We start from the raw sequence: 18,160 nt of genomic DNA on the forward strand, positions 1-18,160 counted from the left end.
CCACCATGGCGAAATTTCCTGAGACTGTTCATCCACATTAACAACAAGGCTATTGTTCCTGAGACTGTTCATTTACATTAACATCAGGGCTATTGTTCCTGTGACTGTTCATTCACATCATCAGGGCTATTGTTCCTGATACTGTTCATCCACATTCACACCAGGGCTATTGTTCCTGAGACTGTTCATCCACATCAACACCAGGGCTATTGTTCCTGAGACAATTCATTCACATTAACACCGGGGCTATTGTTCCTGAGACTGTTCATGCACATCAACTCCAGGGCTAATGTTCCTGAGACTGCTCAACCACATCAACACCATGGCAATAGTGCCTGAGACTGTTCATCCACACTAACACAAGGGCTATTGTTCCTGAAACAGTTCATCCACATCAACACCTGGGCTATGGTTCCTGAGACTGTTCATCCACATCAACACCAGGGCTATTGTTCCTGAGACTGCTCATCCACATCAACACCATGGCAATAGTGCCTGAGACTGTTCGTCCACATCAACACCAGGGCTATTGTTCCTGAGACTGTTCATTCACATCATCAGGGCTATTGTTCCTGAGACTGTTCATCCACATCAACACCAGGGCTATTGTTCCTGAGACTGTTCATCCACATCAACACCAGGGCTATTGTTCCTGAGACTGCTCATCCACATCAACACCATGGCAATAGTGCCTGAGACTGTTCATCCACATCAATACCAGGGCTATTGTTCCTGAGACTGTTCATTCACATCATCAGGGCTATTGTTCCTGAGACTGTTCATCCACATCAACACCAGGGCTATTGTTCCTGAGACTGTTCATCCACATCAACACCAGAGTTATTGTTCCTGAGGCTGCTCATCCTAATCAGCACCAGAACTGTAGTTCCAGAGACTGTTCATCCACATCAACACCAGGGCTATTGTTCCTGTGACTGTTCATCCACATCAACACCAGGGCTATTGTTCCTGAGACTGTTCATTCACATCATCAGGGCTATTGTTCCTGAGACTGTTCATTCACATAAACACCAGGGCTATTGTTCCTGAGACTGTTCATGCACATCAACTCCCAGGCTAATGTTCCTGAGACTGTTCATTCACATTAACACCGGGGCTATTGATCCTGAGACTGTTCATGCACATCAACTCCCAGGCTAATGTTCCTGAGACTGTTCATTCACATTAATACCGGGGCTATTGTTCCTGTGACTGTTCATTTACATTAACATCAGGGCTATTGTTCCTGTGACTGTTCATTCACATCATCAGGGCTATTGTTCCTGATACTGTTCATCCACATTAACACCAGGGCTATTGTTCCTGAGACTGTTCATCCACATCAACACCAGGGCTATTGTTCCTGAGACTACTCATTCACATTAACACCGGGGCTATTGTTCCTGAGACTGTTCATGCACATCAACTCCAGGGCTAATGTTCCTGAGACTGCTCAACCACATCAACACCATGGCAATAGTGCCTGAGACTGTTCATCCACACTAACACAAGGGCTATTGTTCCTGAGACAGTTCATCCACATCAACACCTGGGCTATGGTTCCTGAGACTGTTCATCCACATCAACACCAGGGCTCTTGTTCCTGAGACTGCTCATCCACATCAACACCATGGCAATAGTGCCTGAGACTGTTCTTCCACATCAACACCAGGGCTATTGTTCCTGAGACTGTTCATCCACATCAACACCAGGGCTATTGTTCCTGAGACTGTTCATCCACATCAACACCAGGGCTATTGTTCCTGAGACTGTTCATCCACATCAACACCAGGGCTATTGTTCCTGTGACTGTTCATTCTCAGCATCAGGGCTATTGTTCCTGAGACTGTTCATCCACATTAACACCAGGGCTATTGTTCCTGAGACTATTCATTCACATTAACACCAGGGCTATTGTTCCTGAGGCTGCTCATCCTAATCAGCACCAGAACTGTAGTTCCAGAGACTGTTCATCCACATCAACACCAGGGCTATTGTTTCTGAGACTGTTCATTCACATCATCAGGGCAATTGTTCCTGTGACTGTTCATCCACATCAACACCAGGGCTATTGTTCCTGAGACTGTTCATTCACATCATCAGGGCTATTGTTCCTGAGACTGTTCATTCACATTAACACCAGGGCTATTGTTCCTGAGACTGTTCATGCACATCAACTCCCAGGCTAATGCTCCTGAGACTGTTCATTCACATTAATACCGGGGCTATTGTTCCTGAGACTGTTCATTCACATTAATACCGGGGCTATTGTTCCTGAGACTGTTCATCCACATTAACACCAGGGCTAGTGTTCCTGAGACTGTTCATTCACATCATCAGGGCTATTGTTCCTGAGACTGTTCATCCACATTAATACCAGGACAGTAGTTCCTGTGACTGTTCATCCACATCATCAGGGCTATTGTTCCTGAGACTGTTCATCCACATTAACACCAGGGCTATTGTTCCTGAGACTGTTCATCTACACTAACAAGAGGGCTATTGTTCCTGAGACTGTTCATCCACATTAACACTGGGTCTATAGTTCCTGAGACTGTTCATCCACATAAACACTGGGTCTATTGTTCCTGAGACTGTTCTTTCACATTACCACCATGGCTATATTTCCTGAGACTGTAAATTCACATCAACACCAGGGGTATTGTTCCTGAGACTGTTCATCCACATTAACACCAGGGCTATTGTTCCTGAGACTGTTCATCTGCACTAACAAGAGGGCTATTGTTCCTGAGACTGTTCATCCACATTAACACTGGGTCTATAGTTCCTGAGACTGTTCATCCACATAAACACTGGGTCTATTGTTCCTGAGACTGTTCTTTCACTTTACCACCATGTCTATATTTCCTGAGACTGTTCGTCCACATCAACACCAGGGCTATTGTTCCTGAGACTGTTCATCCACATCAACACCATGGTTTTAGTTCCTGAGACAGTTCATCCACATTAACAACAAGGCTATTGTTCCTGAGACTGTTCATTTACATTAACATCAGGGCTATTGTTCCTGTGACTGTTCATTCACATCATCAGGGCTATTGTTCCTGATACTGTTCATCCACATTAACACCAGGGCTATTGTTCCTGAGACTGTTCATCCACATCAACACCAGGGCTATTGTTCCTGAGACTACTCATTCACATTAACACCGGGGCTATTGTTCCTGAGACTGTTCATGCACATCAACTCCAGGGCTAATGTTCCTGAGACTGCTCAACCACATCAACACCATGGCAATAGTGCCTGAGACTGTTCATCCACACTAACACAAGGGCTATTGTTCCTGAGACAGTTCATCCACATCAACACCTGGGCTATGTTTCCTGAGACTGTTCATCCACATCAACACCAGGGCTCTTGTTCCTGAGACTGCTCATCCACATCAACACCATGGCAATAGTGCCTGAGACTGTTCTTCCACATCAACACCAGGGCTATTGTTCCTGAGACTGTTCATCCACATCAACACCAGGGCTATTGTTCCTGAGACTGTTCATCCACATCAACACCAGGGCTATTGTTCCTGAGACTGTTCATTCTCAGCATCAGGGCTATTGTTCCTGAGACTGTTCATCCACATTAACACCAGGGCTATTGTTCCTGAGACTATTCATTCACATTAACACCAGGGCTATTGTTCCTGAGGCTGCTCATCCTAATCAGCACCAGAACTGTAGTTCCAGAGACTGTTCATCCACATCAACACCAGGGCTATTGTTTCTGAGACTGTTCATTCACATCATCAGGGCTATTGTTCCTGTGACTGTTCATCCACATCAACACCAGGGCTATTGTTCCTGAGACTGTTCATTCACATCATCAGGGCTATTGTTCCTGAGACTGTTCATTCACATTAACACCAGGGCTATTGTTCCTGAGACTGTTCATGCACATCAACTCCCAGGCTAATGTTCCTGAGACTGTTCATTCACATTAATACCGGGGCTATTGTTCCTGAGACTGTTCATTCACATTAATACCGGGGCTATTGTTCCTGAGACTGTTCATCCACATTAACACCAGGGCTAGTGTTCCTGAGACTGTTCATTCACATCATCAGGGCTATTGTTCCTGAGACTGTTCATCCACATTAATACCAGGACAGTAGTTCCTGTGACTGTTCATCCACATCATCAGGGCTATTGTTCCTGAGACTGTTCATCCACATTAACACCAGGGCTATTGTTCCTGAGACTGTTCATCTACACTAACAAGAGGGCTATTGTTCCTGAGACTGTTCATCCACATTAACACTGGGTCTATAGTTCCTGAGACTGTTCATCCACATAAACACTGGGTCTATTGTTCCTGAGACTGTTCTTTCACATTACCACCATGGCGAAATTTCCTGAGACTGTTCATCCACATTAACAACAAGGCTATTGTTCCTGAGACTGTTCATTTACATTAACATCAGGGCTATTGTTCCTGTGACTGTTCATTCACATCATCAGGGCTATTGTTCCTGATACTGTTCATCCACATTCACACCAGGGCTATTGTTCCTGAGACTGTTCATCCACATCAACACCAGGGCTATTGTTCCTGAGACAATTCATTCACATTAACACCGGGGCTATTGTTCCTGAGACTGTTCATGCACATCAACTCCAGGGCTAATGTTCCTGAGACTGCTCAACCACATCAACACCATGGCAATAGTGCCTGAGACTGTTCATCCACACTAACACAAGGGCTATTGTTCCTGAAACAGTTCATCCACATCAACACCTGGGCTATGGTTCCTGAGACTGTTCATCCACATCAACACCAGGGCTATTGTTCCTGAGACTGCTCATCCACATCAACACCATGGCAATAGTGCCTGAGACTGTTCGTCCACATCAACACCAGGGCTATTGTTCCTGAGACTGTTCATTCACATCATCAGGGCTATTGTTCCTGAGACTGTTCATCCACATCAACACCAGGGCTATTGTTCCTGAGACTGTTCATCCACATCAACACCAGGGCTATTGTTCCTGAGACTGCTCATCCACATCAACACCATGGCAATAGTGCCTGAGACTGTTCATCCACATCAATACCAGGGCTATTGTTCCTGAGACTGTTCATTCACATCATCAGGGCTATTGTTCCTGAGACTGTTCATCCACATCAACACCAGGGCTATTGTTCCTGAGACTGTTCATCCACATCAACACCAGAGTTATTGTTCCTGAGGCTGCTCATCCTAATCAGCACCAGAACTGTAGTTCCAGAGACTGTTCATCCACATCAACACCAGGGCTATTGTTCCTGTGACTGTTCATCCACATCAACACCAGGGCTATTGTTCCTGAGACTGTTCATTCACATCATCAGGGCTATTGTTCCTGAGACTGTTCATTCACATAAACACCAGGGCTATTGTTCCTGAGACTGTTCATGCACATCAACTCCCAGGCTAATGTTCCTGAGACTGTTCATTCACATTAACACCGGGGCTATTGATCCTGAGACTGTTCATGCACATCAACTCCCAGGCTAATGTTCCTGAGACTGTTCATTCACATTAATACCGGGGCTATTGTTCCTGTGACTGTTCATCCACATCAACACCGGGGCTATTGTTCCTGAGACTGTTCATCCACATTAACACCAGGACAATAGTTCCTGTGACTGTTCATCCACATCAACACCAGGGCTATTGTTCCTGAGACTGTTCATTCACATCATCAGGGCTATTGTTCCTGAGACTGTTCATTCACATTAACACCAGGGCTATTGTTCCTGAGACTGTTCATGCACATCAACTCCCAGGCTAATGTTCCTGAGACTGTTCATTCACATTAACACCGGGGCTATTGTTCCTGAGCATGTTCATGCACATCAACTCCCAGGCTAATGTTCCTGAGACTGTTCATTCATATTAATACCGTGGCTATTGTTCCTGAGACTGTTCATTCACATTAATACCTGGGCTATTGTTCCTGAGACTGTTCATCCACATTAACACCAGGGCTAGTGTTCCTGAGACTGTTCATTCACATCATCAGGGCTATTGTTCCTGAGACTGTTCATCCACATTAATACCAGGACAGTAGTTCCTGTGACTGTTCATCCACATCATCAGGGCTATTGTTCCTGAGACTGTTCATCCACATTAACACCAGGGCTCTTGTTCCTGAGACTGTTCATTCACATCATCAGGGCTATTGTTCCTGAGACTGTTCATCCACATTAACACCAGGGCTTGTGTTCCTGAGACTGTTTATTCACATTAACACCAGGGCTATTGTTCCTGAGACTGTTCATTCACATCATCAGGGCTATTGTTCCTGAGACTGTTCATCCACATTAACACCAGGACAATAGTTCCTGTGACTGTTCATCCACATCAACACCAGGGCTATTGTTCCTGAGACTGTTCATTCACATCATCAAGGCTATTGTTCCTGAGACTGTTCATTCACATGAACACCAGGGCTATTGTTCCTGAGACTGTTCATGCACATCAACTCCCAGGCTAATGTTCCTGAGACTGTTCATTCACATTAACACCGGGGCTATTGTTCCTGAGACTGTTCATGCACATCAACTCCCAGGCTAATGTTCCTGAGACTGTTCATTCATATAAATACCAGGGCTATTGTTCCTGAGAGTGTTCATTCACATTAATACCAGGGCTATTGTTCCTGAGACTGTTCATCCACATTAACACCAGGGCTAGTGTTCCTGAGACTGTTCATTCACATCATCAGGGCTATTGTTCCTGAGACTGTTCATCCACATTAATACCAGGACAGTAGTTCCTGTGACTGTTCATCCACATCATCAGGGCTATTGTTCCTGAGACTGTTCTTCCACATTAACACCAGGGCTATTGTTCCTGAGACTGTTCATCCACATTAACACCAGGGCTAGTGTTCCTGAGACTGTTCATTCACATTAACACCAGGGCTATTGTTACTGAGACTGTTCATTCACATCATCAGGGCTATTGTTCCTGAGACTGTTCATCCACATTAACACCAGGGCTATTGTTCCTGAGACTGTTAATCCACATCAGCACCAGGACAATAGTTCCTGTGACTGTTCATCCACATCAACACCAGGGCTATTGTTCCTGAGACTGTTCATTCACATCATCAGGGCTATTGTTCCTGAGACTGTTCATCCACATTAATACCAGGACAGTAGTTCCTGTGACTGTTCATCCACATCATCAGGGCTATTGTTCCTGAGACTGTTCATCCACATTAACACTGGGTCTATAGTTCCTGAGACTGTTCATCCACATAAACACTGGGTCTATTGTTCCTGAGACTGTTCTTTCACATTACCACCATGGCTATATTTCCTGAGACTGTTCATCCACATCAACATCAGGGCTATTGTTCCTGAGACTGTTCATCCACATCAACACCAGGGCTTTAGTTCCTGAGACTGTTCATCCACATTAACAACAAGGCTATTGTTCCTGAGACTGTTCATTTACATTAACATCAGGGCTATTGTTCCTGTGACTGTTCATTCACATCATCAGGGCTATTGTTCCTGATACTGTTCATCCACATTAACACCAGGGCTATTGTTCCTGAGACTGTTCATCCACATCGACACCAGGGCTATTGTTCCTGAGACAATTCATTCACATTAACACCGGGGCTATTGTTCCTGAGACTGTTCATGCACAACAACTCCAGGGCTAATGTTCCTGAGACTGCTCAACCACATCAACACCATGGCAATAGTGCCTGAGACTGTTCATCCACACCAACACAAGGGCTATTGTTCCTGAAACAGTTCATCCACCTCAACACCTGGGCTATGGTTCCTGAGACTGTTCATCCACATCAACACCAGGGCTATTGTTCCTGAGACAGCTCATGCACATCAACACCATGGCAATAGTGCCTGAGACTGTTCGTCCACATCAACACCAGGGCTATTGTTCCTGAGACTGTTCATACACATCAATACCAGGGCTATTGTTCCTGAGACTGTTCATTCACATCATCAGGGCTATTGTTCCTGAGACTGTTCATCCACATCAACACCAGGGCTATTGTTCCTGAGACTGTTCATCCACATCAACACCAGGGCTATTGTTCCTGAGGCTGCTCATCCTAATCAGCACCAGAACTGTAGTTCCAGAGACTGTTCATCCACATCAACACCAGGGCTATTGTTTCTGAGACTGTTCATTCACATCATCAGGGCTATTGTTCCTGTGACTGTTCATCCACATCAACACCAGGGCTATTGATCCTGAGACTGTTCATTCACATCATCAGGGCTATTGTTCCTGTGACTGTTCATCCACATCAACACCAGGGCTATTGATACTGAGACTGTTCATTCACATCATCAGGGCTATTGTTCCTGAGACTGTTCATTCACATTAACACCAGGGCTATTGTTCCAGAGACTGTTCATGCACATCAACTCCCAGGCTAATGTTCCTGAGACTGTTCATTCACATTAACACCGGGGCTATTGTTCCTGAGACTGTTCATGCACATCAACTCCCAGGCTAATGTTCCTGAGACTGTTCATTCACATTAATACCGGGGCTATTGTTCCTGTGACTGTTCATCCACATCAACACCGGGGCTATTGTTCCTGAGACTGTTCATCCACATTAACACCAGGACAATAGTTCCTGTGACTGTTCATCCACATCAACACCAGGGCTATTGTTCCTGAGACTGTTCATTCACATCATCAGGGCTATTGTTCCTGTGACTGTTCATTCACATTAACACCAGGGCTATTGTTCCTGAGACTGTTCATGCACATCAACTCCCAGGCTAATGTTCCTGAGACTGTTAATTCACATTAACACCGGGGCTATTGTTCCTGAGACTGTTCATGCACATCAACTCCAAGGCTAATGTTCCTGAGACTGTTCATTCACATTAATACCGGGGCTATTGTTCCTGAGACTGTTCATTCACATTAATACCGGGGCTATTGTTCCTGAGACTGTTCATCCACATTAACACCAGGACGAGTGTTCCTGAGACTCTTCATTCACATCATCAGGGCTATTGTTCCTGAGACTGTTCATCCACATTAATACCAGGACAGTAGTTCCTGTGACTGATCATCCACATCATCAGGGCTATTGTTCCTGAGACTGTTCATCCACATTAACACCAGGGCTATTGTTCCTGAGACTGTTCATTCACATCATCAGGGCTATTGTTCCTGAGACTGTTCATCCACATTAACACCAGGGCTTGTTTTCCTGTGACTGTTCATTCACATTAACACCAGGGCTATTGTTCCTGAGACTGTTCATTCACATCATCAGGGCTATTGTTCCTGAGACTGTTCATCCACATTAACACCAGGGCTATTGTTCCTGAGACTGTTAATCCACATCAGCACCAGGACAATAGTTCCTGTGACTGTTCATCCACATCAACACCAGGGCTATTGTTCCTGAGACTGTTCATTCACATCATCAGGGCTATTGTTCCTGAGACTGTTAATCCACATCAGCACCAGGACAATAGTTCCTGTGACTGTTCATCCACATCAACACCGGGGCTATTGTTCCTGAGACTGTTCATTCACATCATCAGGGCTATTGTTCCTGAGACTGTTCATCCACATCAACACCAGGGCTATTGTTCCTGAGACTGTTCATTCACATCATCAGGGCTATTGTTCCTGAGACTGTTCATCCACATAAACACCAGGGCTATTTTTCCTGAGACTGTTCATTCACATCATCAGGGCTATTGTACCTGAAACTGTTCATCCACATCAACACCGGGGCTATTGTTCCTGAGACTGTTCTTTCACATCATCAGGGCTATTGTTCCTGAGACTCTTCATCGACATCAACACCAGGGCTATTGTTCCTGAGACTGTTCATTCACATCATCAGGGCTATTGTTCCTGAGACTGCTCATCCTAATCAGCACCAGGACTGTAGTTCCTGAGACTGTTCATTCACATCATCAGGGCTATTGTTCCTGAGACTGTTCATCCACATCAACAACAGGGCTATTGTTCCTGAGACTGTTCATTCACATCATCAAGGCTATTGTTGCAGAGACTGTTCATCCACATCAACACCAGGGCTATTGTTCCAGAGACTGTTCATCCACATCATCACCAGGGCTATTGTTCCTGAGATTGTTCATTCACATGATCAGGGCTATTGTTCCAGAGACTGGTCATCCACATTAACACCAGGGCTATTGTTCCTGAGACTATTCATTCACATTAATACCGGGGCTATTGTTCCTGTGACTGTTCATCCACATCAACACCGGGGCTATTGTTCCTGAGACTGTTCATCTATACTAACAAGAGGGCTATTGTTCCTGAGACTTTTCATCCACATTAACACTGGGTCTATAGTTCCTGAGACTATTCATCCACATAAACACTGGGTCTATTGTTCCTGAGACTGTTCCTTCACATTACCACCATGGCTATATTTCCTGAGACTGTTCATCCACATCAACACCAGGGCTATTGTTCCTGAGACTGTTCATCCACATCAACACCAGGGCTTTAGTTCCTGAGACTGTTCATCCACATTAACAACAAGGCTATTGTTCCTGAGACTGTTCATTCACATTAACACCAGGGCTATTGTTCCTGAGACTGTTAATCCACATCAGCACCAGGACAATAGTTACTGTGACTGTTCATCCACATCAACACCAGGGCTATTGTTCCTGTGTCTGTTCATTCACATCATCAGGGCTATTGTTCCTGATACTGTTCATCCACATTAACACCAGGGCTATTGTTCCTGAGACTGTTCATCCACATTAACACCAGGCTATTGTTCCTGAGACTATTCATTCACATTAACACCAGGGCTATTGTTCCTGAGACTGTTCATGCACATCAACTCCAGGGCTAATGTTCCTGAGACTGCTCATCCACATCAACAACATGGCAATAGTGCCTGAGACTGTTCATCCACATTAGCACCAGGACAATAGTTCCTGTGACTGTTCATCCACATCAACACCAGGGCTATTGTTCCTGAGACTGTTCATTCACATCATCAGGGCTATTGTTCCTGAGACTGTTCATTCACATTAACACCGGGGCTATTGTTCCTGAGACTGTTCATTCACATCATCAGGGCTATTGTTCCTGAGACTGTTCATCCACATCAACACCAAGGCTATTGTTCCTGAGACTGTTCATTCACATCATCAGGGCTATTGTTCCTGAGACTGTTCATCCACATCAACACCAGGGCTATTGTTCCTGAGACTGCTCATTCACATCATCAGGGCTATTGTTCCTGAGACTGCTCATCCTAATCAGCACCAGGACTGTAGTTCCTGAGACTGTTCATTCACATCATCAGGGCTATTTTTCCTGAGACTGTTCATCCACATCAACAACAGGGCTATTGTTCCTGAGACTGTTCATTCACATCATCAAGGCTATTGTTGCAGAGACTGTTCATCCACATCAACACCAGGGCTATTGTTCCAGAGACTGTTCATCCACATTATCACCAGGGCTATTGTTCCTGAGACTGTTCATTCACATCATCAGGGCTATTGTTCCAGAGACTGTTCATCCACATTAACACCAGGGCTATTGTTCCTGAGACTATTCATTCACATTAATTCCGGGGCTATTGTTCCTGTGACTGTTCATCAACATCAACACCAGGGCTTTAGTTCCTGAGACTGTTCATCCACATTAACAACAAGGCTATTGTTCCTGAGACTGTTCATTCACATTAACACCAGGGCTATTGTTCCTGTGACTGTTCATTCACATCATCAGGGCTATTGTTCCTCATACTGTTCATCCACATTAACACCAGGGCTATTGTTCCTGAGACTGTTCATCCACATTAACACCAGGCTATTGTTCCTGAGACTATTCATTCACATTAACACCAGGGCTATTGTTCCTGAGACTGTTAATCCACATCAGCACCAGGACAATAGTTCCTGTGACTGTTCATCCACATCAACACCAGGGCTATTGTTCCTGAGACTGTTCATTCACATCAACACCAGGGCTTTAGTTCCTGAGACTGTTCATTCACATTAACACCAGGGCTTGTTTTCCTGAGACTGTTCATTCACATTAACACCAGGGCTATTGTTCCTGAGACTGTTCATTCACATCATCAGTGCTATTGTTCCTGAGACTGTTCATCCACATCAACACCAAGGCTATTGTTCCTGAGACTGTTCATTCACATCATCAGGGCTATTGTTCCTGAGACTGTTCATCCACATCAACACCAGGGCTATTGTTCCTGAGACTGCTCATTCACATCATCAGGGCTATTGTTCCTGAGACTGTTCATTCACATCAACACCAGGGCTTTAGTTCCTGAGACTGTTCATCCACATTAACACCAGGGCTTGTTTTCCTGAGACTGTTCATTCACATCATCAGGGCTATTTTTCCTGAGACTGTTCATCCACATCAACAACAGGGCTATTGTTCCAGAGACTGTTCATTCACATCATCAGGGCTATTGTTCCAGAGACTGTTCATCCACATTAACACCAGGGCTATTGTTCCTGAGACTACTCTTTCACATTAATTCCGGGGCTATTGTTCCTGTGACTGTTCATCCACATCAACACCAGGGCTTTAGTTCCTGAGACTGTTCATCCACATTAACAACAAGGCTATTGTTCCTGAGACTGTTCATTCACATTAACACCAGGGCTATTGTTCCTGTGATTGTTCATTCACATCATCAGGGCTATTGTTCCTGATACTGTTCATCCACATTAACACAAGGGCTATTGTTCCTGAGACTGTTCATCCACATTAACACCAGGCTATTGTTCCTGAGACTATTCATTCACATTAACACCAGAGCTATTGTTCCTGAGACTGTTCAAGCACATCAACCCCAGGGCTAATGTTCCTGAGACTGCTCATCCACATCAACAACATGGCAATAGTGCCTGAGACTGTTCATCCACACTAACACCAGGGCTATTTTTCCCGAGACAGTTCATCCACATCAACACCAGGGCTATAGTTCCTGTGACTGTTCATTCACATCATCAGGGCTATTGTTGCTGAGACTGTTCATCCACATTAACACCAGGGCTATTGTTCCTGAGACTGTTAATCCACATCAGCACCAGGACAATAGTTCCTGTGACTGTTCATCCACATCAACACCAGGGCTATTGTTCCTGAGACTGTTCATTCACATCATCAGGGATATTGTTCCTGAGACTGTTCGTTCACATTAACACCGTGGCTATTGTTCCTGAGACTGTTCATTCACATCATCAGGGCTATTGTTCCTGAGACTGTTCATCCACATCAACACCAGGGCTATTGTTCCTGAGACTGTTCATTCACATCATCAGGGCTATTGTTCCTGAGACTGATCATCCACATCAACACCAGGGCTATTGTTCCTGAGACTGTTCATTCACATCATCAGGGCTATTGTTCCTGAGACTGCTCATCCTAATCAGCACCAGGACTGTAGTTCCTGAGACTGTTCATTCACATCATCAGGGCTATTGTTCCTGAGACTGTTCATCCACATCAGCAACAGGGCTATTGTGCATGAGGCTGTTCATTCACATCATCAAGGCTATTGTAGCAGAGACTGTTCATCCACATCAACACCAGGGCTATTGTTCCAGAGACTGTTCATCCACATCATCACCAGGGCTATTGTTCCTGAGACTGTTCATTCACATCATCAGGGCTATTGTTCCAGAGACTGTTCATCCACATTAACACCAGGGCTATTGTTCCTGAGACTGTTCATCCACATTAACACCAGGGCTATTGTTCCTGAGACTGTTCATCTACACTAACAAGAGGGCTATTGTTCCTGAGACTTTTCATCCACATTAACACTGGGTCTATAGTTCCTGTGAATGTCATCCACATAAACACTGGGTCTATTGTTCCTGAGACTGTTCCTTCACATTACCACCATGGCTATATTTCCTGAGACTGTTCATCCACATCAGCACCAGGGCTATTGTTCCTGAGACTGTTCATCCACATCAACACCAGGGCTTTAGTTCCTGAGCCTGTTCATCCACATTAACAACAAGGCTATTGTTCCTGAGACTGTTCATTCACATCATCAGGGCTATTGTTCCTGAGACTGTTCATCCACATCAACACCAGGGCTATTGTTCCTGAGACTGTTCATTCACATCATCAGGGCTATTGTTCCTGAGACTGCTCATCCTAATCAGCACCAGGACTGTAGTTCCTGAGACTGTTCATTCACATCATCAGGGCTATTGTTCCTGAGACTGTTCATCCACATCAACAACAGGGCTATTGTTCCTGAGACTGTTCATTCACATCATCAAGGCTATTGTTGCAGAGACTGTTCATCCACATCAACACCAGGGCTATTGTTCCAGAGACTGTTCATCCAGATCATCACCAGGGCTATTGTTCCTGAGACTGTTCATTCACATCATCAGTGCTATTGTTCCAGAGACTGTTCATCCACATTAACACCAGGGCTATTGTTCCTGAGACTGTTCATTTCCATTAACACCAGGGCTATTGTTCCTGAGACTGTTCATGCACATCAACTCCCAGGCTAATGTTCCTGAGACTGTTCATCCACATCAACACCAGGGCTATTGTTCCTGAGACTGTTCATTCACATCATCAGGGCTATTGTTCCAGAGACTGTTCATCCACATTAACACCAGGGCTATTGTTCCTGAGACTATTCATTCACATTAATACCGGGGCTATTGTTCGTGTGACTGTTCATCCACATCAAAACCGGGGCTATTGTTCCTGAGACTGTTCATCTACTCTAACAAGAGGGCTATTGTTCCTGAGAATTTTCATCCACATTAACACTGGGTCTATAGTTCCTGAGACTATTCATCCACATAAACACTGGGTCTATTGTTCCTGAGACTGTTCCTTCACATTACCACCATGGCTATATTTCCTGAGACTGTTCATCCACATCAACACCAGGGCTTTTGTTCCCGAGACTGTTCATCCACATCAACACCAGGGCTTTAGTTCCTGAGACTGTTCATCCACATTAACAACAAGGCTATTGTTCCTGAGACTGTTCATTCACATTAACACCAGGGTTATTGTTCCTGTGACTGTTCATTCACATCATCAGGGCTATTGTTCCTGATACTGTTCATCCACATTAACACCAGGGCTATTGTTCCTGAGACTGTTCATCCACATTAACACCAGGCTATTGTTCCTGAGACTATTCATTCACATTAACACCAGGGCCATTGTTCCTGAGACTGTTCATGCACATCGACTCCAGGGCTAATGTTCCTGAGACTGCTCATCCACATCAACAACATGGCAATAGTGCCTGAGACTGTTCATCCACACTAACACCAGGGCTATTTTTCCTGAGACAGTTCATCCACATCAACACCAGGGCTATAGTTCCTGAGACTGTTCATCCACATCAACACCAGGGCTATTGTTCCTGAGACTGTTCATCCAGATTAACACGGGGGCTATACTTCCTGAGACTGTTCATCCACATTAACACTGGGGCTATTTTTTCTGACATTGTTCATCCACATTAACTCCAGGGCTAATGTTCCTGAGACTGTTCATCCACATTAACAACAAGGCTATTGTTCCTGAGACTGTTCATTCACATTAACACCAGGGTTATTGTTCCTGTGACTGTTCATTCACATCATCAGGGCTATTGTTCCTGATACTGTTCATCCACATTAACACCAGGGCTATTGTTCCTGAGACTGTTCATCCACATTAACACCAGGCTATTGTTCCTGAGACTATTCATTCACATTAACACCAGGCTATTGTTCCTGAGACTGTTCATGCACATCAACTCCAGGGCTAATGTTCCTGAGACTGCTCATCCACATCAACAACATGGCAATAGTGCCTGAGACTGTTCATCCACACTAACACCAGGGCTATTTTTCCTGAGACAGTTCATCCACATCAACACCAGGGCTATAGTTCCTGAGACTGTTCATCCACATCAACACCAGGGCTATTGTTCCTGAGACTTTTCATCCAGATTAACACGGGGGCTATAGTTCCTGAGAATGTTCATCCACATTAACACTGGGGCTATTTTTTCTGACATTGTTCATCCACATTAACACCAGCGCAAATATTCCTGAGACTGTTCGTCCACATCAACACCAGGGCTATTGTTCCTGAGACTGTTCATCCACATGAGCACCAGGACAATATTTCATGTGACTGTTCATCCACATTAACACCAGGACAATATTTCCTGTGACAGTTCATCCACATCAACACCACGGCTATTGTTCTTGAGACTGTTCATCCACATTAACACCAGGGCTATTTTTCCTGAGACCGTTCATCCACATTAACACCAGGGCTTTTGTTCCTGAGACTGTTGATCCACATCAGCACCAGGGCTATTGTTCTGAAGACTGTTCATTCACATCATCAGGGCTATTGTTCCTGAGACTGTTCATCCACATTAACACCAGGGCTAGTGTTCCTGAGACTGGTCATCCACATTAACACCAGGACAATGGTTCCTGTGACTGTTCATCCACATCATCAGGGCTATTGTTCCTGAGACTGTTTATCCACATTAACACCAGGGCTATTGTTCCTGAGACTGTTCATCCACATCAGCACCAGGACAATAGTTCCTGTGACTGTTCATCCACATCAACACAAGGGCTATTGTTCCTGAGACTGTTCATTCACATCATCAGGGCTATTGTTCCTGAGGCTGTTCATTCATATTAACACCGGGGCTATTGTTCCTGTGACTGTTCATTCACATCATCAGGGCTATTGTTCCTGAGACTGTTCATCCACATGAACACCAGGGCTATTGTTCCTGAAACTGTTCATTCACATCATCAGGGCTATTGTTCCTGAGACTGTTCATCCACATCAACACCAGGGCTATTGTTCCTGAGACTGTTCATTCACATCATCACGGCTATTGTTACTGAGACTGTTCATCCACATTAACACCAGGCTATTGTTCCTGAGACTATTCATTCACATTAACACCAGGGCTATTGTTCCTGAGACTGTTCATGCACATCAACTCCAGGGCTAATGTTCCTGAGACTGCTCATCCACATCAACAACATGGCAATAGTGCCTGAGACTGTTCATCCACACTAACACCAGGGCTATTTTTCCTGAGACAGTTCCTCCTCATCAACACCAGGGCTATAGTTCCTGTGACTGTTCATTCACATCATCAGGGCTATTGTTCCTGAGACTGTTCATCCACAATAACACCAGGGCTATTGTTCCTGAGACTGTTAATCCACATCAGCACCAGGACAATAGTTCCTGTGACTGGTCATCCACATCAACACCAGGGCTATTGTTCCTGAGACTGTTCATTCACATCATCAGGGTTATTGTACCTGAGACTGTTCATTCACATTAACACCGGGGCTATTGTTCCTGAGACTGTTCATTCACATCATGAGGGCTATTGTTCCTGAGACTGTTCATCCACATCAACACCAGGGCTATTGTTCCTGAGACTGTTCATTCACATCATCAGGGCTATTGTTCCTGAGACTGTTCATCCACATCAACACCAGGGCTATTGTTCCTGAGACTGTTCATTCACATCATCAGGGCTATTGTTCCTGAGACTGCTCATCCTAATCAGCACCAGGACTGTAGTTCCTGAGACTGTTCATTCACATCATCAGGGCTATTGTTCCTGAGACTGTTCATCCAAATCAACAACAGGGCTATTGTTCCTGAGACTGTTCATTCACATCATCAAGGCTATTGTTGCAGAGACTGTTCATCCACATCAACACCAGGGCTATTGTTCCAGAGACTGTTCATCCACATCATCACCAGGGCTATTGTTCCTGAGACTGTTCATTCACATCATCAGGGCTATTGTTCCAGAGACTGTTCATCCACATTAACACCAGGGCTATTGTTCCTGAGACTATTCATTCACATTAATACCGGGGCTATTGTTCCTGTGACTGTTCATCCACATCAACACCGGGGCTATTGTTCCTGAGACTGTTCATCTCCATTAACAAGAGGGCTATTGTTCCTGAGACTTTTCATCCACATTAACACTGGGTCTATCTTTCCTGAGACTATTCATCCACATAAACACTGGGTCTATTGTTCCTGAGACTGTTCCTTTACATTACCACCATGGCTATATTTCCCGAGACTGTTCATCCACATCAACACCAGGGCTAT

Source organism: Heterodontus francisci, chromosome 20 (assembly GCF_036365525.1).
Source record: "Heterodontus francisci isolate sHetFra1 chromosome 20, sHetFra1.hap1, whole genome shotgun sequence".
Taxonomy (NCBI): Eukaryota; Metazoa; Chordata; class Chondrichthyes; order Heterodontiformes; family Heterodontidae; genus Heterodontus; species Heterodontus francisci.